General features: G+C 38.1%; 1 long non-coding RNA gene and 1 pseudogene across 2 annotated transcripts in view; both read right to left on the bottom strand.

Annotated features, from left to right (window-relative positions):
* The window catches only part of LOC307188828, a 169,347-nt gene that overhangs the window by 68,863 nt on the left and 77,058 nt on the right, over window positions 1-23,426 (bottom strand). The window lies entirely within an intron of this gene.
* Window positions 7,409-8,454, bottom strand: LOC307189149 (large ribosomal subunit protein eL6-like; annotated as a pseudogene). Its single transcript has one exon. The product of its transcript is annotated as a large ribosomal subunit protein eL6-like (transcript).

The following is a 23,426-nucleotide window of genomic DNA, read 5'->3' as shown; positions in this document are numbered from 1 at the left end:
TATAAATGTTAACTCATTATCGTTTCCTAAATCAGTAATTTCTGCTTTTATCTTTATTAATTTCCAGCTCCTGTATTTTTCCTCTTTCTTAAATTGAATGGCTATTCCATTTGTTTTAAATCTTTCTTATTTCATAGTGAAATCCTTTAAAGCTGTGGATTTCCCTTTAGCTATATCCTGTGGGTTTTGCTGTAGAGTATTCTTATGCTTATTATCTCTAAATAACCAGAAATTTAACATTTTGTTCTATTTTATTTTAGTCCAGAGATGTTGCCATAAAATATGCATTGCAGGAATCGATTAAGATTTACTCTGTGACCAAATACATATCCATTTAAAAAAAATATTCCATGGGCATAAGAAAAAATGACTTTTCTGAGTTTTTATGATGTAGACAGTTCATATATCACCTTATATTCTTTAAGTTCTTTATATGCTTCTATAACTTTGTCATCTTAATCACTGCACTCAATTTCTGTGAGATAAGTTTTACATTCTCTCCATCACCCCTTAGTTATATCTTGGCTACCTGTAGGACCCTTGAATTCTAGAAAGCCATAAACATTTTTTTTTACTCTGTTGCAGCTTCCTGAGTTGCAGCGGGAATATCTCTCCCTTTTCTGACTCATGATTGGTAAATCTTCTCACTACGTGGAAGTTTGAAAGATTTTCTTTTTATCCTTAGAGTTTCACAAAAATGTCCAGGTTATGAAGAATGTCTTTTGTTGTTGTTAATCTGGCCTGCTAATCAGGAGACTTGATCTAAAAACTCAAGTCAGAAAAATAGTCTATTATTTCTTTGACTATTTCTCTTTCCCCATCTATTTCTTTATCTGTTTCTGAATTCTTGGGTTATTTGATCTCCTGGATCGATTCTTCCATTATGTTTATCTTTTTTCTCCTAATTACTACTCTTTGCTTTTTCACTCTTTATCTTAAGATAATTTCCAGTTCATTTACCGTATTATTAATGAGGCTTTCATCAGTATCCATTCTATGTTTTTACTGCCTCTGTTGAATTTCTAAATTAAACTTATTATAATTTTTACTAGCAAAAAATTCTTTATCATTCTAAGATTTCTTCTCTTTTTTTGTAGAACTTCTCCCTCAGATCTCATTGAATTATTTTTAGTTCTTTCCTGCTTCCTTCATTACATTACTGCCATAAAACTTTCCCCTATTTCAACGGGATCTATGTGTTCTAACTATTTCAATTTCAGTTCCATCCTTAAAAGTGTGGATTACTCTTAAATGTTTGGTCGTTTTTCATTTTCTGATTATCATTGATACTCACCAGGCCAATGAGGAACATCTTAGTTATTTATTTCTTCTGAACTCATTTAACTTTGTCTATAGGAAAGCCTGGTAGTGGAGGGTGAGCAGATGGGGAAATAAAAGTCACAAATCTGTTTCTTACTTAGAGGGCAGCACCTAGGGAGCCAGTGGGTTGTGGCACTTCTCAGGAAAGTTCAGCCTTAGAGAGTGATTGTCGTCCTGGTTTTATAAGAGTGCAACGATTCAGTATGGAAGAGTTATTCAAAAGAAGCTGTATCAGCAGCATTGGAAAGTTTCTCCCTTGAGTCTGTATAACAAGTAAGCAAGACATCATAATATTTATTAAGAATTGCTCAGAATAGCTGGACCTCCTGAGGAATCCACTGGGTTAGTTGTCTTCACTCCAGAATTTACCAAGGCGTTAGATCACCATCTCTCTATGGAACACTCTGCAAACTGTGCAGCAGGTGGGCCTGAAGTGTTCTCACCTGTTCTGCATCACAGGAACCCAAAGGCTGCAGACTGCAACAACAGGTCAGTCTCCTTCCCTTCCAGGACCCATTAGCCAAATGGAATTATTACCTCCTTGGAGAGTTAAGAGGAGGAGAAATCAAGAAATCAAACACTGTATCAAGTCCTGTTTCCTCCCAACCCACCATAGTGTACTGGAAAAAATAGGATAATATGGTTGCATTATAATAAACTAGGACTAGCCTCAAAAGATAACTGGCTCTCTATTTCTAGGAATTTCTCTATGAAAATTCTCTATGAAATTCCCCTATGAAAGCAAACCTCTGGATCGACTCGTTCAAAGCCAGAGTCATAATTTTCTTGGATGTGCCCCCAACATTTAACTGGCCTCTTACTTAGCATCTCTAAGAAATAATGTAGCTTCACAGTTTTGGCAATGCAGACCGGATATGGTCAGTGACATGGCTTTTGGGAAGAGGAAGGATGAGGGCCCCCTGGGTGATTAATAGCAATGTGTTATTTAGAGATTCACTCAGTTACCTTGAGCACAACTACTTTATTGAAGGGTCTACCATAAAGTTATACTTCAATAGATGCTCAAAGGATATCTTTCTGAAAAAAAAAATCTGCAGCCACAGTTGAGTCCAAATGTTAGTCGATGCCTCATCTATGGCTTCCCACTAGAGTTTGGTGTCCCCTGGGAATTTCTCCCAGGGGGCCAAATCTCTCTTACAGCAGCTAAGACTCAATGGAAACAACCCTCTTGAGATGTTTTACTGTCCTTTCTGAAAGGCTTTCAAGGCTGGCACAGTAGACGGCAAAATGGTGGAGCTATACGATGGACCAGATGTTGCCCCTCTTCTTTGAGTGTTACACACTGCCACCTCTCCTCTCTCACCGAACCAGCCAAAGGTCTACAATTTGCCTGTTTTCTGCTCATACTGGGTGCCAATTTCCCACTTTTCACACTAAATGTGAGTATCACTGTCACTGCTATCTGCCGGCGGGTGGAAACTTCACCCACCCAAGATGAATCTTGGTCCTAGGTTCCACATTCCACAAACACGTAACTGATGGCCAGATGGGAAAGAAGTCCTCCTTTCCTGTCACCCTGGCCCTCTGCCCCCGCCAATCGTATAGTCAACTTGGCAATAAATGCTGCCCTTCTCTTCATTGCTTGTTAATGAAGGGGAATTGGGGATTAGAGTCTGTCTTTAAACCCAGTTCCCTGTGGTCAACCTGCAGCCACCTCCCCAGTCTCCCCTCATTAACAAGCAGTGAAGAGAAGGACACCATTTATTGCCAAGTCGACTGTAGGATTTGGTCCTGTTCACTTCTGATTCCCACAGACTTCCCTCCCTACGTTCCTGGGAATTGGGCTGAGAGCGTCTCCCCCTCGCCTCTTCCAGAACATCCTGGCAGTATTCCATCCTCCTTGCGCAGAAGGTCAAGAAATGTGAAGGATATGAGCTTTGACCTGACTTATAAGCTAATAAGTTAGCCTGCCGCCGTTTCATGGATGCTGGAAAAAGATACAGTTCTCCCGAGTCACAGACAAAGGACTTCATTGCTCAAGGAAATAGCAGGAGCCCCAAAATCAATGTTTGCTCTTGTTTCCTGAGCCCCCAGTCCTCCGGGGAAACTCAAAGAGAGCCAGGAGATACACACAATGGGCTGCGTTACAGGGGACGAATCTGTGCTTAAGGTACGTGCTCCAGAGGAAGATGCTCTCTCTAACCCCCAAGGCTGTTCTTCACCCAGACATCCCTAGAAAGATACTCTGCAACCTAGGTGGCAGGTACTTCTACTCTCAAGGTATACAGAAATGCAAGAAGCCACAGATCATTTTCTCCCCAGAAGGAATTGATCAAGAAGGATTGTCCTAATGAACACTTTGTGATACTTTCAAAATATAAATCAGCTCATGTTACTTCCTTGCTCCCATGACTACCAGTCATGCTTACGAACAAAATCCAAACTCTTAACCGTGACCCCCAAGGCCTGACATTCCCTGGCCCTGGCTGTGTCTCAGATGCCATCTTTCTGAATCCAGCACTCTGTTCCCCTTGCAGTACCTGGACACCAAAGCACTCTTCCATCTTGATGTCCGCTGTTGCTGGATTTGTACATGGCTCTGTCCTTCCCTCACTGAGGTCACTGTTCAGATGTAACCTCCTTGGAGAAGACTTACTTGAGTACTCTGAAGTTAAGCCCCACTTGCTCTAATCCTTCCCCTCATTATTTTTTTTCAGCACACTTACCTCCACCTGCCAAATCCAGGTCCATTAGCTTATTTCTTTGTTATCATCTCCCCCTCTAGACTGTAACCTCTCTGAAGCTGGGGACTTCGGCTAGTATGTCCCCTGACTTAGATCAGAGCCTGCCAGCCACTTGACAGTCCCTCGGTTAATATCTGTTAAATGAAATATGATATTTTCAACTGCTTCTTTCTTCATTAAAAGGACTGCTCATTTGCTTACTCTTTATAAGCCAATATATAGTGAATCAGGCCTGACATACCCGGAAGCAGAGACATTTACAAAGATTGATTCCTTGTGAAAAATGTTACTTTCAGTTTCCCAGAGTGTGTGTTTATTCCTGCAGATAGCCAGTCGACAATGAAGCTCAGAGTACATGTCTGGACTACTGCAATCACGCCCTAGCTGGTCTCTCCCGACTTTCATTCTTGCTACTTGACAACACACTCTCCCTAGAGCATTAAGAGTAATCTTATTGCCATAAAATTTGCATCACATCACAGCCCTCTTTCAAAATCTTCAATGCATCCCATCGCATTTAGAACAGTATCTAAAGTCTTAATGATGAGCTTCTAAGTCATATCCTAGCACCTAGCTGTCAAACAGACAGGGTTTAGGGTTGACAAAGCAGCTGGAAATTTAGGAGCGAAATCCTGGAAATGAGAAAGTTGCAGAAGGGATGACTCACGGAACCTGAGCATAAACTCCCTCAAATTCCTGGATAACTGCATCTACACATATGTGGGGATTACTGCAGGGGGCTCGGGAAACAGCAGGCAGAAACAGGAGAGGAGTCTGTCTTGGAAAGACAAAGTACACTGGGTGAATCTGGGAGTTGACGGCCCCTTCAGACTTCAAGACAGGAGATTACTAGTCACACAATGAGCCATAAGCGCAAATATATTACTAATAAAAAAACATAAGCAGAAACTCACAGACAAAAAGGGAGAAATAGTTAAATCCACAATTATAATTGAAGATTTTAACACCCTTCTCTTAGTAGTTGACAGAACAACCCTATAAAAAATTAGTAAGGATGTAGAAGATCTAAATGACCAACCATCACCAAATGGACAGTCATAGAACATCACACTTAATGACTAAAAAATACATAGTTTTTTTCAAGTGAACGTGGAATGCTCCCCAAGTTAGATCACATCCCGGGCAACAAAATAATTTCCAAATTGATTTTAAAAGATGTAAATTTGCAGAGAATGTCCCCTGATGATGAAGGAATTAACTTAGAAAGCAATAACAATGCCCTACCTAGAAAGACACAAAATATTTACAAATTAAGTGGCCCACTTTTAAATAATTCCTGGGGCAAAAAAGATATCACAAAGGAAAAAAAATATATTTTGAACAAAATAATAAGGGAAATGTAGCATATTAAAATTGTGGGATGTGGGGGCTTCCCTGGTGGCGCAGTGATTGAGAGTCAGCCTGCCGATGCAGGGGACGCAAGATCGTGCCCCGGTCCGGGAGGATCCCACATGCCGCGGAGCGGCTGGGCCCGTGAGCCATGGCCGCTGAGCCTGCGCGTCCGGAGCCTGTGCTCCGCAACGGGAGAGGCCACAGCAGTGAGAGGCCCGCGTACCGCAAAAAAAAGAAAAAAAGAAAAATTGTGGGATGTGGCAAAAGCAGTGTTTGGAGGAACTACATGATTATAAATGCTAATATTAAAATTTTCCAAAGGTCTCCATCTCCTACAATTGCAGCACAAATTCCCAAGTCTGTGGTGTGGCACGTTAGGCTCTCATGCCCTGGCTCTGTCTCAGACATCTGATCCTTCTCGGCCTCTCTTAATAGAAGCCTTAGGACTCCTTCTTAACGCCATACCTTTGCAGCATTCTTGGTGGCTATCCTCTGTGTAGAAAGCCCTCCTGATTCTCTTATTTCTGAAACTTTTCTTGCAAAATTCAGCCCAGGCAATGTCTCATCCATGACCCCTCAGGCTGAGCAAACATCCTCTATTCCTTTATTTTTTGCTTCAAATACAGCAGCAGAAAACTTTTTGTTTCCTTTTGCTCTGTTCGGGGTGGGGCGAGGTAAGCACCCCAAATTTATTAGAGAATTAGTCTTCCTGACGTTATTTTTATATGTCCTCATCACGCTTTCCATTCATCTTTGGCTATACACCTAGTTGGGTTTCTTTTCAATGTTTATGCTTATATTAAAATTTGTTGAGGTCATGTATTATCACACATTGTAATCCTAACCTATTTATACCTCCCTTTTTATTCCTCATCAACTAGAATTGCATTTATGGGGCCTTCATAACTTCTCAAACACTTTAGACTCTCTTCCAGAAATTCATGTTTGGGGGTCAAATTTATTTTTTCTCTGAATGCTTTTGAACTCTGCTCTTCTGGCTCTCTGGGTACCAAATGTAACCATCTCCATATTTTCACTTGCTGGCTGTCAAGGACTCTAAGATGAACTTACTGTTTGTTTTTTTTTCTGGGATTTTAACATTTCTTTTTGATAACCAAGCAGGTTTTTCATATTGCTAAGAACTGCTGCAGAAGTTTGTTTCTACTGGTTTTTTATTCTAATTTCTGGGAGGTGCAAATGATACCAAAAGCAACTTAACTTACAAGTTCATTAATATCAAGAGCTACACTGAGACATGGATTCCAAGCAGGCCCCTGTTTGGTATTCCTCAAATTAACATTTGCTAATTATTTGTTCAGTATTTACTTGGTTGGGAGTGGGGTGAATAAATTGATTTTATATAAAAAATGTTTCAATCTTTATATTCAAAGTTATGTATTAAATGTGCCATCTATAAGCTATATTTTTTTAACTTTTAATTTGGAAATAATTTCAAACTTAAAGTTGCAAGAAAAAGAATCATATAGAGAATGCCTGGATAGCCTTTACCCAAGTTCACCTATTCTTAACTTTTAGCCCCATTTGCTTTATTATTTCTTATCTGTCAATCTATCATCTATCTGTATCATCTATCATTTAATACCTCTAATCTGCCAATCTAATCTGTCCATCATCTATTTACATATTTTTCTGAGCCATTTGAGAGCATATTTCATGTATTATGGCCCTTTACCCCTAATACTTTAGGTGTGTTTTTTAAAAAAGAATAAGGATATTCATTTACGTAACCACGTTCTGTAATGTATTTAACTGTTGTCTAATTCCTCAGCTGTATTCAAACCTGTCAATTGACCTAATAATTTCCCATATAACATTATTTTTCCTCTAGCAAAGGATCACTCTAGGATCTAGTATAGCATTTAGTTCTCATGTTTCTTTAACCTCCTTTGACCTGGAACATTTCCACAGCTTTTCTTTATCTTTTAACAACATTGACATTTTTGAAGTATAATCCCCCATTTAAAAAACAGAGCACTCTTCATTTTTTATTTGTCTACTGTTTCTTCATTATTCGATTGAAGTTATACAGTCTCAGCTGAAATATCACATAGAGGAAGCTATATCCTTCTCAAGACATCATGCCCATCTGCCTCTCATTGGTGGCGTTAACTTTGATGATCCTATCAGGGTGTTGTCTCATTTCTCCATTGTATAGCTATTTTTTTTTTTTTTTGAAATGGGACAGTTTTTTAATGAGGTTCTTTGTAAGACGTTCAGAACACGACTTTGTGAGGATAAATTCCGTTTGCGAGAGCAAACACAGAGCAGAGGTAGCCCTGGAGCTGAGAACAGCTTTGATTTTTTGCAGAATTTGTGAGTCCACAGCTTTCTGATGAACCTTGAGCTGCTCTGTAATCTCGTATTTCTCTCTCTCTGTGTCGAAGATCTCACCTTCCTGGTGCCTGGGCTTACGCAGCTTCTATTTGAAGTAAGCGTCAGTGAGCTGTTCTGGGATTTTCACACCACTGATATCAATTTTGGTGGAAGTGGCAAGGACAAATTTCTAGTGTGTTCTCCGCAGAGGAACTCGACTGAGGGACAGAGGCCCAGTCATAAGTAGCAAACCACTGCTCAGCTGCTTCAGGAAAATGACCCTCTTGCCTCTGTGGCGCTCAGAGAGGCAGATCAGAATAGTCCCAGGAGTGATGCTAGCGCGCGGTTTTCTCACATGCTTACTGAAGGATTTTTTGCTGTGACTCAACAGCTTTCGAGGCACATCTTCAGTAGGATAATATCTAGGCATTTTGCGAAGTTTAACCACCCGGGTACCACCATTCTTGTCACCACCAACTGGTTTTGTGACAGTAGCAAGAACCTTCACTTTTTTCTTCTTTTCCACCTTGGATTTAGCTGCTGAATACCTCCTCTTGTACAAGGCCGTTCCGGAATACATAACCGATAGGGAATATCTGCCAATTCCTCTGACCAGGACAGGGTTTTGGCAGCAGCGGGGCTTCCCCTGCTTCACCTTGTTAACCTTGCCACCACCATCAGCCTTCTTGGCTTCAGGTTTTTTCTCCTTAGTATCTGGCTTCTCAGCATTTTCACCCGCCATCTACCAATACATATATTTTTAAAAAGGCATTTCACCAATTATCTCATAGCTATACAGCGATAGGCCTACCAGACTACAAGTTCTCATCCTCTTTCTACATCCTTTTCATCCCTCCCACTATAAGATATAGGCCTTCCTCCAAATCGCCACACATCTGCAGCAATATTCATAGTTAACTTTTGGGTTGTCTCCCCAATACAGTATAACCTTCTTGACGATTTGAATATATCTCACAACTATTATTTGTTTGCTACATATATTTAGTGGTCACAAGTCCCTATTCCATTATTTCTGTTTTTGCGAATTAGAAATCCTAGACTTAGCTTTAACAATCTCCCCAGCCAGGGAGCAGTGAGGCTGGAACTTGAAACTTTTGCTCTTATCAGACTGTCTCATTCAAGAAATTCGGTTTAGGAGGGGAAGACACACACACACACACACACACACACACGGCCCAAACTCAGGCCAAACTGAAAAAAGTGCAAAGCCCAGGAGACTTCCAGCCGCAGACGTGGGAAGATGAGAAAAACTGCATTTGTCCTCAGCTTCAAATCCACAACGTGGCGGAGACGAGGTCGGCGTCGTCTTTTGGAACCCAGGTCCAGGAATCGGAGCGCGTGCAGCCGCCCTTGTCCCTGCTGCCCCACTGGCCCGCTAGGGATGCCTGGAGGGGCCCTGTTTCCCCAGCCCCGGAGGGTGGCGAGCAACCGCAGCCCCGGGGCCTCTATAGCATCCCATCCCACGCTCTTCGTGCCCCACCGTTAAACCCAAGCGAGAGAAATGAAGCGTCTGGGAGGCCCCCCCAAACGGCCCTGGGAGTGTCCGATCCCTGCAGTTGTTGACTTCATACCCTCCCGGTTAGGATGGCGAAGAATTGGGATCCTGAAATAGAGTCCTGCAGAGAGGCCCTGCCATTCTTACCTTGCAAGACCCTATTACTTTTTTTTTTCCTTGCAAGTAATAGCAATCTGTGGAGAAGAGTTTCAAGTCCATGCAAATACTCTGCTCCGCATCAAATTTCCTCCTCTTGATTTAGCTCCCATTGATGATTTTTGCCTGAACTAGTCTTTGGCTGAAAAATTATGATTTTCCAATTCTTTATCACGCCCTCCACATTTACCAGTTGTCTTGCAATATTCTATAAGAGCCCTCCCTTCACTTTTCCTCCCTCCTTCCTTCCCTCTTTTCTTCCTTCTTTCCTTTCTTCACTTTATTATCTACTTATTATTGGTATGGACTCATGGTTCCACTTTTTCAACTATCTATAATCTATTGCTGTTCCTTAATTATTGTGTTCCTCATATTTTTCCAGGTTTCTCCAGTTGAAGCCCCTTCAGGGTGGGTCCTGTGTTCTTGTGACATGCCTCCTCATATTTTGAGTGCTTTCTTACTTTCTGGAACATGGTTTTCCCTGTTGTTCATTTACCCAATGACTCAGTCCTAGAATCAAACATTTCTCAAGGAAGCACTGGCTTCTTTTAGAGCATAATGGCATTAGACCCCAATACGTCTGGGCACTAGGTCTACTGATTGCTTCTGCGTGTCTTTGCTTCTAGGAAAACTAAAAAGCATGTGCATTTATATACATGTATACATATGTATACATACACACATATATACACACAGACATATGTGTATATATGTATGCATACGCACACTCCAATACACACACACGCACACATATATGGTTATTAGAAATCGTGAGTTCCTACAGGGTTGCCACTTCTATTTCTGGCTGGTATATCCCTTCTCCCACTTGAGATCTCTGGCTCCCAGTAATGTAAATACATTTGCTTATTTGCTCAATCCTGTGATATACCTAATAGAATGGCTTCCCTTATATCCTTACAATAAACAAATCTATTATACTAGAGGGAGTTCAGAATTTGTTTGCAGTTTTCTCTCTCATCTGTCCTGTCTGTCTGCCCAAGACAGGACATACGGTCAGATACCACATTTGTTGATAACTTAGATTAGTTCTCTACCCTCCTCCAGTGTGACTGTGTTATTCATTTGAAATAGATCCTGGTTTATTTATTTCTATTTGCTTTAATATCAGGAACTCCCTTCTCATCCTTAATTTAGTTTTACTTTGTGATTACTAACAACATTAACATGCTTCCAGAAAGTCAAAATTTACAAAAACTCAGAGAATTGTCACTCCTTTCTGCAGCCCATCTCAGTTCCTGCCACACTTTGTGGTAATCAACCTCATTGTCTGCTGGTTTACACTTCCTGTGTGTGTATGCTTTTTTTTAAAGGTAAAAACAAGTAATATGTATGCTTTCTTACTTTCCCTTTTTTCTAGCACAAAAGTAGTGTACTGTATATGCTGTTTTGCATTTGTATTTTTCACTTCACAATGTGTCCTAGAAATCACTGCATATGAATTCACAAACATCTTCATTTTCTTTTTCTTTTTTTTAAAAATGGTAGTATAGTTAATTTACAGTGCTGTGTTAGTTTCAGGTGTACAGCAAAGTGGTTGTTATACATATATATGTATACATATATATATATATATTCTTTTCAGATTCTTTTCCATTATAGGGTATTACAAGATCTTGAATATAGTTCCCTGTGCAACACAGTACGTCCTTGTTGTTTATCTATTTTATACATAGTAGTGTATATATATTAATAACTGCATAGTACTCCTTTGAGTGTTTGTAATATGGTTAATTAAACCAACTCTTATGCTTAGACATTTAAATAATTTCCAATATTTTGTCATTATAATTGCTGTAATGAATACTCTTGTGCATGCATATATATATATGTGTATATATATATATGTGTGTATATATATATATATATTTTTTTTTTATTCCTGTAGTTGGAGGTGTATTTACGGTAAATTCTTAGAATGTTAAATGAATAAGTTGTTTTGTTAGATATTGGCAAAATCCATTCTATAAGTATTGTGCATTTCCACCAGTTATGTATGAGAATGTTAGTTTCTCAACATCATCATCAGAAGAGTGCATTTGTCAAGCTTTGATTTTTTTGCCAGTCTAACCTGTGAGAAAAAATATTTCTGTGCAATTTAATTTGAATTTCTCTAACTTGAATGAAGTTAGACATGTTTTCATATGTGTAAGGGTTATTTTTAATACCTACTTTTGTGACTTGTCTGTTCATGTCATTTGATTTTCTTTTTTCTGTAAGATTTTTGTTCTTTTCTTCAACGGTATAACTTTTTTTTGTATTAGTGAAATTAGCTTTCTCAATAGTATTTTTGCAAATATTTTTTTCTCAGTTTGCCCTATCTTTTGTGTTTGTTTATGGCATCTGGATTTTTTATTTTTATTTTTTTAACATCTTTATTGGGGTATAATTGCCTTACAATGGTGTGTTAGTTTCTGCTTTATAACAAAGTGAATCAGCCATGCATATATATACATCCCCATATCTCCTCCCTCTTGCATCTCCCTCCCACCCTCTCTATCCCAACCCTCTAGGTGGTCACAAAGCACCAAGCTGATCTCCCTGTGCTATGCGACTGCTGCCCACTAGCTACCTATTTTACATTTAGTAGTGTATATATGCCCATGTCACTCTCTCACTTCAACCTAGCTTACCCTTCCCCCTCTCCGTGTCCTGAAGTCCATTCTCTATGTCTGTGTCTTTATTCCTGTCCTGCCCCTAGGTTCTTCAGAACCATGTTTTTTTTTGATTCCATACATAAGTGTTAGCATACAGTATTTGTTTTTCTCTTTCTGACTCACTTCACTCTGTATGACAGAGTTCAGGTACATCCACCTCATTACAAATAACTCAATTTCATTTCTTTTTATGGCTGAGTAATATTCCATTGTACATATGTGCCACATCTTCTTTATCCATTCATCTGTCGATGAACACTTAGGTTGCTTCCATGTCCTGGCTATTGTAAATACAGCTGCAATGAACATTGTGGTACATGACTCTTTTTGAATTATGGTTTTCTCAGGGTATGTACCCAGTAGTGGGATTGCTGGGTCGTATGGTAGTTCTATTTGTAGTTTTTTAAGGAACCTCCATACTGTTCTCCATAGTGGCTGTATCAATTTACATTCCCACCAAGAGTGCAAGAGGGTTCCTTTTCTCCACACCCTCTCCAGCATTTACTGTTTGCATGAGCTACTTGTAAATTTTGGAGATTAATCTTTTGTCAGTTGCTTCATTTGCAAATATTTTCTCCCATTCTGAGGGTTGCCTTTTTGTCTTGTTTATGGTTTCCTTTTCTGTACAAAAGCTTTTAAGTTTCATTAGGTCCCATTTGTTTATTTTCGTTTTTATTTCCATTTGTCTAGGAGGTGGGTCAAAAGGATCTTGCTGTGATTTATGTCATAGAGTGTTCTGCCTATGTTTTCCTCTAAGAGTTTGATAGTGTCTGGCCTTACATTTAGGTATTTAATCCAATTTGAGTTTATTTTTGTGTATGGTGTTGGGAGTGTTCTAATTTCATTCTTCTACCTGTAGCTGTCCAGTTTTCCCAGCACCACTTATTGAAGAGGCTGTCTTTTCTCCATTGTATATTCTTGCCTCCTTTATCAAAACTAAGGTGACCATAAGTATGAGGGTTTATCTCTGGCTTTCTATCCTGTTCCATTGATCTATATTTCTGTTTCTGTGCCACTACCATACTCTCTTGATTATTGTAGCTTTGTAGTACAGTCTGAAGTCCAGGAGCCTGATTCCTTCAGCTCCTTTTTTCCTTCTCAAAATTGCTTTGGCAATTCGGGGTCTTTTGTGTTTCCATACAAATTGTGAAATTTTTTGTTCTAGTTCTGTGAAAAATGCCATTGGTAGTTTGATAAGCATTGCATTGAATCTGTAGATTGCTTTGGGTAGTATAGTCATTTTCACAATGTTCCAAGAACATGGTATATCTCTCCATCTGTTTGTAGCATCTTAAATTTCTTTCATCAGTGTCTGATAGTTTTCTGCATACAGGTATTTTGTCTCCTTAGGTCGGTTTATTCCTAGGTATTTTATTTTTTGTTGTTGCAATGGTAAATGAGAATGCTTCCTTAATGTCTCTTTCAGATTTTTCATCATTAGTATATAGGAATATAAGAAATTTCTGTGCATTAATTTTGTATCCTGCAGCTTTACCAAATTCATTGATTAGCTCTAGTAGTTTTCTGGTAGCATCTTTAGGATTCTTTATGTATAGTATCATGTCATCTGCAAACAGTGACAGCTTTACTTCTTCTTTTCCGATTTGGATTCCTTTTATTTCCTTTTCTTCTCTGATTGCTGTGGCTAAAACTTCCAAAACTATGTTAAATAACAGTGGTGAGAGTGGACAACCTTGTCTTCTTCCTGATCTTAGAGGAAATGGTTTCAGTTTTTCACCATTGAGAACGATGTTGGCTGTGGGTTTGTCATATATGGCCTTTATTAGGTTGAGGTAAGTTTCCTCTATGCCTACTTTCTGGAAGTTTTTTATCATAAATGGGTGTTGAATTTTGTCAAAAGCTTTTTCTGCATCTATTGAGATTATCATAGTGTTTTTATCCTTCATTTTGTTAATATGGTTTATCACATTGATTGATTTGCATATACTGAAGAATCCTTGCATTCCTGGTATAAACCCCACTTGATCATGGTGTATGATCCTTTTAATGTGCTGTTGGATTCTGTTTGCTAGTATTTTGTTGAAGATTTTTGCATCTATGTTCATCAGGGATATTGGCCTGTAGTTTTCTTTCTTTGTGACATCTTTGTCTGTTTTGGTATCAAGGTGATGGTGGCCTCATACAATGAGTTTGGGAGTGTTCCTCCCTCTGCCATATTTTGGAAGAGTTTGAGAAGGATAGGTGTTAGCTCTTCTCTAAATGTTTGATAGAATTTGCCTGTGAAGCCATCTGCTGCTAGGGTTTTGCTTGTTGAAAGATTTTTAATGACAGTTTCAATTTCAGTGCTTGTGATTGGTCTGTTTATATTTTCTATTTCTTCCTCATTCAGTCTCAGAAGGTCATGCTTTTCTAAGAATTTGTCCATTTCTACCAGCTTGTCCATTTTATTGGCATATAGTTGCTTGTAGTAATCTCTCATGATCCTTTGTGTTTCTGCAGTGTCAGTTGTTACTTCTCCTTTTTCGTTTCTAATTCTATTGATCTGAGTCTTTTCCCTTTTTTGCTTGATGAGTCTGGCTAATGGTTTATCAATTTTGTTTATCATCTCAAAGAACCAGCTTTTAGTGTTATTGATGTTTGCTATTGTTTCCTTCACTTCTTTTTCATTTATTTCTGAACAGACCTTTATGATTTCCTTCCTTCTGTTAACTTTGGGGTGTTTTTGTTCTTCTTTCTCTAACTGCTTTAGGTGTAAGGTTAGGTTGTTCATTTGACCTGTTTCCTGTTTCTTGAGGTAGGATTGTATTGCTATAAATTTCCCTCTTAGAGCTGTTTTTGCTGCATCCCATAGGTTTTGGGTCATCGTGTTTTCATTGTCATTGGTTTCTAGGTACTTTTTGATTTCCTCTTTGATTTCTTTAGTGATCTCTTGGTTATTTAGTAGCATATTGTTTAGCCTCCATGTGTTTCTATTTTTTACAGATTTTTTCCTGTAATTGATATCTAGTCTCATAGCGTGGTGGTCAGAAAAGATACTTGATACGATTTCAATTGCCTTAAATTTACCAAGGCTTGATTTGTGACCCAAGATATGATTAATCCTGGAGAATGTTCCATGAACACTTGAGAAGAAAGTGTATTCTGTTGTTTTTGCATGGAATGTCCTATAAATATCAGTTAAGCCCATCTTGTTAATATATCATTTAAAGCTTGTGTTTCCTTATTTATTTTCATTTGGATGATCTGTTCATTGGTGAAAGTGGGGTGTTAAAGTCCCCTACTGTGATTGTGTTACTTGTCAATTTCCCCTTTTATGGCTGTTAGAATTTTCCTTGTGTATCCTATGGTGCTCCTATGTTGGTGCATAAATATTTACAATTGTTATATCTTCTCCTGTATTGATCCCTTGATCATTATGTAGTGTCCTTCTTCGTCTCTTGTAATAGTCCTTATTTTAAAGCCTATTTTGTCTGATACGAGAATTGCTACTCCAGCTTTCTTTTGATTTCCATTTGCATGGAATATCTTTTTCCATCCACTCACTTTCAGTCTGCATGTGTCCCTAGGTCTGAAGTGGGTCTGTTGTAGACAGCATATATATGGGTCTTGTTTTTGTATCCATTCAGCCAGTCTATATCTTTTGGTTGGGACATTTAGTCCATTTACATTTAAGGTAATTATCGATATGTGTATTCCTATTACCATTTTCTTAATTGTTTTGGGTTTGTTATTGTAGGTCTTTTCTTTCTCTTGTGTTTTCTGCCTAGAGACATTCATTTAGCATTTGTTGTAAAGCTGTTTTGTGATGCTGAATTATCTTAGCTTCTGCTTGTCTGTAAAGGTTTTAATTTCTCCATCGAATCCGAATGAGATCCTTGCTGGGCAGAGTAATCTTGGTTGTAGGTTTTTCCCTTTCATCACTTTAAATATGTCCTGCCAGTCCTTTCTGGCTTGCAGAGTTTCTGCTGAAAGATCAGCAGAAGATCATGGGGATTCCCTTGTATGTTATTTTTCCCTTGCTGCTTTTAATGTTTTTTCTTTGTATTTAATTTTTGATAGTTTGATTAATATGTGTCTTGGCGTGTTTCTCCTTGGGTTTATCCTGTATGGGACTCGTTGCACTTCCTGGACTTGATTAACTATTTCCTTTCCCATATTAGGGAAGTTTCAACTACAATCTCTTCAAATATTTTCTTAGTCCCTTTCTTTATCTCTTCTTCTTCTGGGACTGCTACAAGTCAAATGTTGGTATGTTTAATGTTGTCTCAGAGGTCTCTGAGACTGTCCTCAATTCTTTTCATTCTTTTTTCTGTATTCTGCTCTGCGGTAGTTATTTCCACTACTTTATCTTCCAGGTCACTTATCTGTTCTTCTGCCTCAGTTATTCTGCTCTTGTTTCCTTCTAGAGAATTTTTAATTTCATTTATTATGTTGTTCATCATTGTTTGTTTGCTCTTTAGTTCTTCTAGGTCCTTGTTAAAAGTTTCTTGTACTTTCTCCATTGTATTTCCAAGATTTTGGATCATCTTTACTATCATTACTCTGAATTCTTTTTCAGGTAGACTATTTCCTCTTCATTTGTTTGGTCGGGTGGATTATTACCTTGCTCCTTCATCTGCTCTGTCTTTCTCTGTCTTCTCACTTTGCTTAACTTACTGTGTTTGGGGTCTCCTTTTTGCGGGCTGCAGGTTCGTAGTTCCTGTTGTTTTTGGTGTCTGCCTAGTGGGTAAGTTTGGTTCAGTGGGTTGTGTAGGCTTCCTGGTGGAGGGGACTAGTGTCTGTGTTCTGGTGGATGAGGCTGGATCTTGTCTTTCTGGAGAGCAGGACCGCATTTGGTGGTGTGTTTTGGGGTATCTGTGACCTTATTATGATTTTAGGCAGACTCTCTGCTAATGGGTGGGGTTGTGGGGTCTCCCTGGCGTTTGGGTTTTGTTTCTTTGTTTTGGGGGGTTTTTTGCTATACAATTTTTAATTTTATGTAGTCCATCTTATCATTCTGTTTTGTGGCACCTGGAGTCTTGATCATAGTGAGGTCTTTCCTTTCAGTCAGATTAGAGAAGAATTTACCCACATTCTCTTCTGGTCACTGTATGTCATGTTTACTTCCAGATCTCTGATAAATTTTTTTATTCTTGTATATAATGCATGAAATGGATCTAATTTTATCTTTTCTCAAATGGCTATCCAGTTATCCCACCATATTTATTAAAAATAAAACAAAACAAAAGCCTTTGTCCCGGTGATTACAGAACCACCTGCACCATTCACTGGATTTCTGTACATAGTGCAGTTATTTCTTGATTTTCCATTCTATTCCATTGGTTATCTATCTATTCACATGCCAATATCATACTTTTTAAATTATAGCTGCTTTGTAGTAGGTTCTCTTATCGTTAGTTCTCCCTCTTTCTTTCAGTGTTTCTTTAGCTAGTCTTTCATATTGTTTTGTGTGAACTTAAGTACGAATTCATCTAACGCTGTTATTACAAAAGGCCACTGGTATTTTCATTAGGGTCACATTAAATTTATAAATTAACTAACCAAGGTGTAGCATATTAATACTGAGACAACCAATCCTAGAGCAAGGAATATCTTTCATATTTTCAAGAATACTTTGCTTTCAGTTGTATTTTATAGTTTTCTTTATGTAGGATTAGACTATTTCTTGTTAAATTTATTTCTAAGCATTTTTTGATGCTGCTGCTATCATAAATGGGATTTTCTTATCCTTTAAAAAGATAACATTTTAAGAGTCTGGAATTTGTCTTTTATCTAAATTTCTCCATCACTAACTACAGGAAGCTATATTGTGCATAGATAGAATTATGAAGTTTTGTTACAAATAATGTAAATGTTTGTTTTCTCCTGGATTTCATGTCTGTAAAATCTTCTCATTTATCTGCATTTTTCATTCTTCAGTTTGCATTTTCAATGTTCTAGGATAGACAATTTCTCAGGAAGTATGTTAAACAATTTAAAATTTAAATAATTATTTCAATAATAAAATAAATCACTGTTCCAGTAAAGCCTTGTATTACTTGTTTATGAACTTTAGCTAACTGTCCCTGGCACTTCCTGCCAACTTGTGAATCACAGCCAAAATGAAATACTCAGAGATAGGCTAGTGTGGGTGAGGAATGCTTTTATTTTCACCAAGAGCAAACCAAGTTGCAGTTTATCAGTTGTGTACAAAGTGTTCTGCAGAAACCCTAGTTTCCTGGCATCATAGTTCTGATTTATTGCAGTGATTTATATAGATTGCCTGATTTGCCTATTTTTTAACCTGGCTCTTCCTACAATCCTATTGGGATACATTTTAATAATAGAAGGATGTTCATACTTCTACTTCTACATTTATTTACTAACAGACTTATAATGAATAATGAATAGTTTAAAAATTGTCCAGTGCAACAGGTGGAAGTGGGTACTGCAAACAGACTCATTCAGCAGTCTTGGTTTGATTATGAACTCCCCTGACAACCAATTAGGTGAATTTAAAAGAATTATTTCATCTTCTTGATTCTGTTTCCAAAATAGTAAAATAAAGGGATTGACTTGAAAATGACCAAGTTCCAGTTGTAAAGTGACATGCTTCTCATTAGGCTGAAATAGTGTGCATGTTTATCATTAATAAATTCTCCCTTTGTCTTTGTGACAAAAAGAACACAAAGACATAGCTCTTAATAAACTGGTGAAACTGTTCTAATGAGAATGGATTCATTCATTTCTGTTTCATAACCTATTGAGACTTATGGGCAGATTCAACAAATGAATTACTTTGGTGTACAAGAGTGAATAACCACCTCCACTGCTCACCAACGTTTCCCTCCTTTATACACACACACCCACACAGAATGAGCTTACTTTCTTTGACCAAGATAACAACATCTAATGAATCAATTTCCGCTGACATGAAAGAAATATATTTTTCTCAGATGAATTATGAATTTCAAAGCTATGTTATTCAATAAAGGAAATATCATCCTTATCATTAAACAAGTCTGTCAATATTGTTTAAAAGAATGATATGGAAAACTGCTCTTTATTGAGATATTAACCTCCTCTGAAGTGTGTAGAATGCATATTTTTCTGAAAAGAGATTTTAAAAAAATGATTAGCATCCTTCATAATTAATAGCTATTGTGAACCTCAAAGGTGTGAGAGACCCTGGCTATAGCACTCAGTCAAACTATAGCATATAAGCCAGGTCATGTTTGGTGCAAGCAAAATGAAAAGAATAATCAGTCTTTCCCAAAACACAGAGCCCTGTCACAGGAAAACATCATCTCCGATCACTGTCTGATCTTATTTGAAAGCACCAGGCATTGCAGATTACCGGAGAGAGAGTTTATTTTTTTTTCCCATAAGTCCCATTGCCAGAATTTAAAACCCAAATTGGATTATTAGAACATCATAGCAAAATCCTGGAGCTGTATATTTTGAAAGGAAAAACTACAGAAGTAGAAAAAGCAACCAGAGGCACTGCTCTTAATTCTCCTTATATACATCAAGTATCAATTTGCTTAGGTTCACACTTTGAAATATGAAATAATGTCAGGGTACAGTTCTAGCCCTAAAAATTAGCTGTAAGAATTCAGGAAAGTTTTTTCTTTTGCTCATTTGTGCTGTGAGAAAACACATTTGATGATACCTAAATGTAGGGTCTGTTGTATAATGAAGCAGTACTATGTCACTGGCCTTCAGAGTTTTGACCCAGGTTATGTGCTCATAACTGTCTCATTCCAGGAAGAACGGCTTCAGGCCACCAAGAATTCGGATGCATATTATAAAAACAGGCTATCTGCATATATCTGGAGCTACGGCATTATGTCCACAAAATATGCCAATATATGAAGGAAAGATTTAGTCTTTATCTGGATAGCTGGTGGTGTTTATCATTGCCCCTTATAGCAGAGGAAGCTCCCCAAATTCTGTTTGAGATTTAAAAGTCTTCCTGTGCGGGGTGGGTGTGGGATGAATTGGGAGATGGGAACTGACATATATACACTACTATGTATAAAATAGACAACTACTGAGAACCTACTGTATAGCACAGGGAACTCTACTCAGTGCTCTGTGGTGACCTAAATGGGAAGGAAAGCCAAAAAAGAGGGGATAGATGTATACATATAGCTGATTCACTTTGCTGTACAGCAGAAACTAACACAACAGTGTAAAGCAACTATGCAATTTAAAAAAAAAAGTCCTCCTAGGTTCAACTCAGGGTGCTGTGGGATTTCCATTTTGGTTTCATTTTAATGACATTTTTGTGCCTTAAAAGTACTAAAACAGGAAACTTTTCTGGGAATGAAAGTATTTGACCGGGAGAATTTGTCTTTTGCTGTCACAATCTTCAGCTACCATTCAGCTAAATGTTGTTTGGAATAATATGGCCTCACTGCCCCTATCTGCTGTTGAATTGCTCAGACGGGTGGGAGATTAGGGTGGGGTGAGGTGCCGGTATTATCTGTGTGAGCCCTCCAGGGGTCACGCTACACTAACAAGGCCGCCCCAGTCAGGGTGACAGAAGCCAGCTGCTGCCTTGCTGGCCTCCACCGTCAGAAGGTTCCACTTACTGCAGAGCTGGGTCTCCAGAGATTGTGTATTCTGACTCGTTTTTTTCCACCTCTAAAAAAAGTGGCTAGCTCATCATTTTTTGTCCTCATTTTTTTAGGAAGGACCTACATGTGAAACCACTTACCTGTTTAACCCTCTGAACTTAAAGAAAATGTGTAATGCCACTTAAAATACCCCAAATCCAGTTCTGCCCTGTCTAGTAGGAGGGCCCTAATGAGACATTTATCAAGAAGGTAAATATTAGATTTTTAACATTCATACATTGCAGCCACGAGATTTGATGTGACTGTATTTTCCAAATTGCTTCGTCTCTTTTTATTTATCCTGGGACAAGTCATACTCTATACATACAGAGCACAGTGCATCTGTACTTTCATCTTCAAAAATCGCCTTGGTCCTTTTTTTTTTTTTTTTTTTTTTAATTTTTAAGGAAAATACTTCCCTTTCTTCCACTGAGGGCTTTTTATTCGTGATAATCACTTTTTTCCCCTAAAGATGGAAAGAAAATTCCCAGGCTTGTTTGGCTCAGGGCTGCTTCTGAAAGGCCAGCACATGGCCAGAAGAGCTCTCCTTGGTTTTCCTCCTGGTTTCTGGGGGGAGAGTGTCAGTCTTGGGTCAACAGAACTCAGAAAAATGGGATGATGATTCAGCCAGTAGAGGGAGCTAGGGCTACCTCACAGCTTTATAAGGCAGAGCCTAAGGAAGGAGTAATTTTTTTTGTATGAAGTTAATAATTCTTTTTTTTTTTTGGCCGCATCACATGGCATGTGGGAGCTGAGATCTTATAGTTCCCCCACCAGGGATCGAACCTGCACCCCCTGCAGTGGAAGTGCAGAGTCTTAACCACTGGACTGCCAGGGAGGTCCCTGAAGTTAATTCTTAATGCTACCCCTACACTAAATTATTGTACATTATTTTTCCTACAAAAGTGAAGAAGTAAACATAACCATCCCGACCCTTTGAGGAGAACAAGAGTCTCAAAGAAATGTATTAGTTTTACAGCTTTGGAAGAGTGAATCATTTTTAAAAAGACAAATAATTTTTATAATTATGTTCATTAGACTACCATAATTTAAAATATTGTTATAACAAACATACATTTATACAGGGCTAACAGAAAGAGGGATCATACATTTTGGGGCTTAGCTCAAAGGAGACCTCAGATTTGAATATTAGTTACATGCTTGGTATTTAAATGGTCTTGCCAGGTTAATGTATGACATAGATTTCTCCTCGTCGGTGAGTGCATTTGCACTGGGGGGGAAAGGCATTGAAAGCATTTTGGGTGCCCTATTTTTTCATTTATCAGCATTTGTAATTATAGTTAAGTGCTTCCAAAACAGGGCCTCGATCTATGAAAGGTCCTGCATTTATATGATGCTTTTAACTTTTCAAAGTTTTTTTATATGTGCTGTCTCATTTTAAAGTAGATTTGACATAGCCTCAATCTATTAAGGAAGTGACCCTTTCAACCCAAGAACACTCTGGAAATTTTTTAGCTGTACTTATCTTAGCTACCATTATAAAACTTAACGAAAGTCATGGTGATACTAAAACTTCCATAACCAATGTAAAATTATCGAAGTAGAAGGTTTGCAAAAAGCCAGTATTTTTTTTAACATCCAGAAGCCTTTTTCATTTTTATTTCAATGAATTTGAAGTTATCTGTTGTTTGTGTTAAGAGTAATGCTGTCAAGAATTTCACCATGGCTACCACTGTTGAGAATTTTGAAGAAATAACAAGTTTCGTGAGTCTGTTCAGATGTTCTGAAAATAAAAAATCACATCTGAGATGTGATTTTTTTTTTAAAGATTTTTTTTAGAATGTGATGAATTCTATTCCCTGAAGATTTGTACGATGTTCTCTCTGAAATTTGTGCCCCCTCCATGGTGTCTTAACAGTGGCTACTCCAGCGCTGTTTCTGATTGTATAAAATGCTGTGGCTAGGAAACTGGGGATGTCTATTCTCGTTCTTGTCCATCTTCTGGAGTAACAAGGGTGTTTTCTGAAAGGCCAGCAGAGATATTAACTCTGTCAAAGTTGTCCATTCAATTCTGAATAACCGTTTGTATACGTGTGACTGAGCGATCATGGGAGTAACCAAACTTCAGAAATGAGGATCCTGGATACAGTCAGTAAAAATCAATTGCATCAGCTGGGTTCAAATTTCCTGGGGAAATATTTTTTCCGAAAGCTTGAGCCAAGTTTGAGATAAAAAAGCATTATTATCATCTTCTGAAACTAAATTAGCAGGAATCTGGGTTGTTGCCTTGATAATTCCAAACTATGTCGTTATATTCATGATTTACTTCTTTTTCTAAGTTTGTCACTTTTATAAATACAAAAAACTTGTTTTTATGGGGTCATGTGTAGTTAATATGTAGGGAAAAAATCATGTTCTTTTTTTCTTTCTAATTTAGGAAAGAAAACTGGAGCAATGAGATTTGAATGCGTGACCTTTGCTAGGCACTGCATCTTTATCAGAGTATAAAAGAGGAAATTATTTTGAAGGCTATTGCTTTTTACATTTTAAATCTATCTAGACATTCTTCGTTGGTTGAACTTGAGAAAATAACCAATTGTGGAAGAAAAGTGAAGGAGCAGTCCATGTAAGTAAATACTCATCTCAGAAAAATAGATTTATTTCATTTTATTTATTATTATTATTGATTGATTTTTTATACATCTTTATTGGAGTATAATTGGTTCACAATGCTGTGTTAGTTTCTGTTGTACAACAAAGTGAATCAGCCATATGCATACACATGTCCCCATATCCCCTCCCTCTTGAGCCTCCCTCCCACCCTCCCTATCCCACCCCTCTGGGT

This window comes from Stenella coeruleoalba (genome assembly GCF_951394435.1).
Source record: "Stenella coeruleoalba genome assembly, chromosome: 7".
NCBI classification, from domain to species: Eukaryota; Metazoa; Chordata; class Mammalia; order Artiodactyla; family Delphinidae; genus Stenella; species Stenella coeruleoalba.
This window is presented reverse-complemented; position numbering and strand designations above follow the sequence as displayed.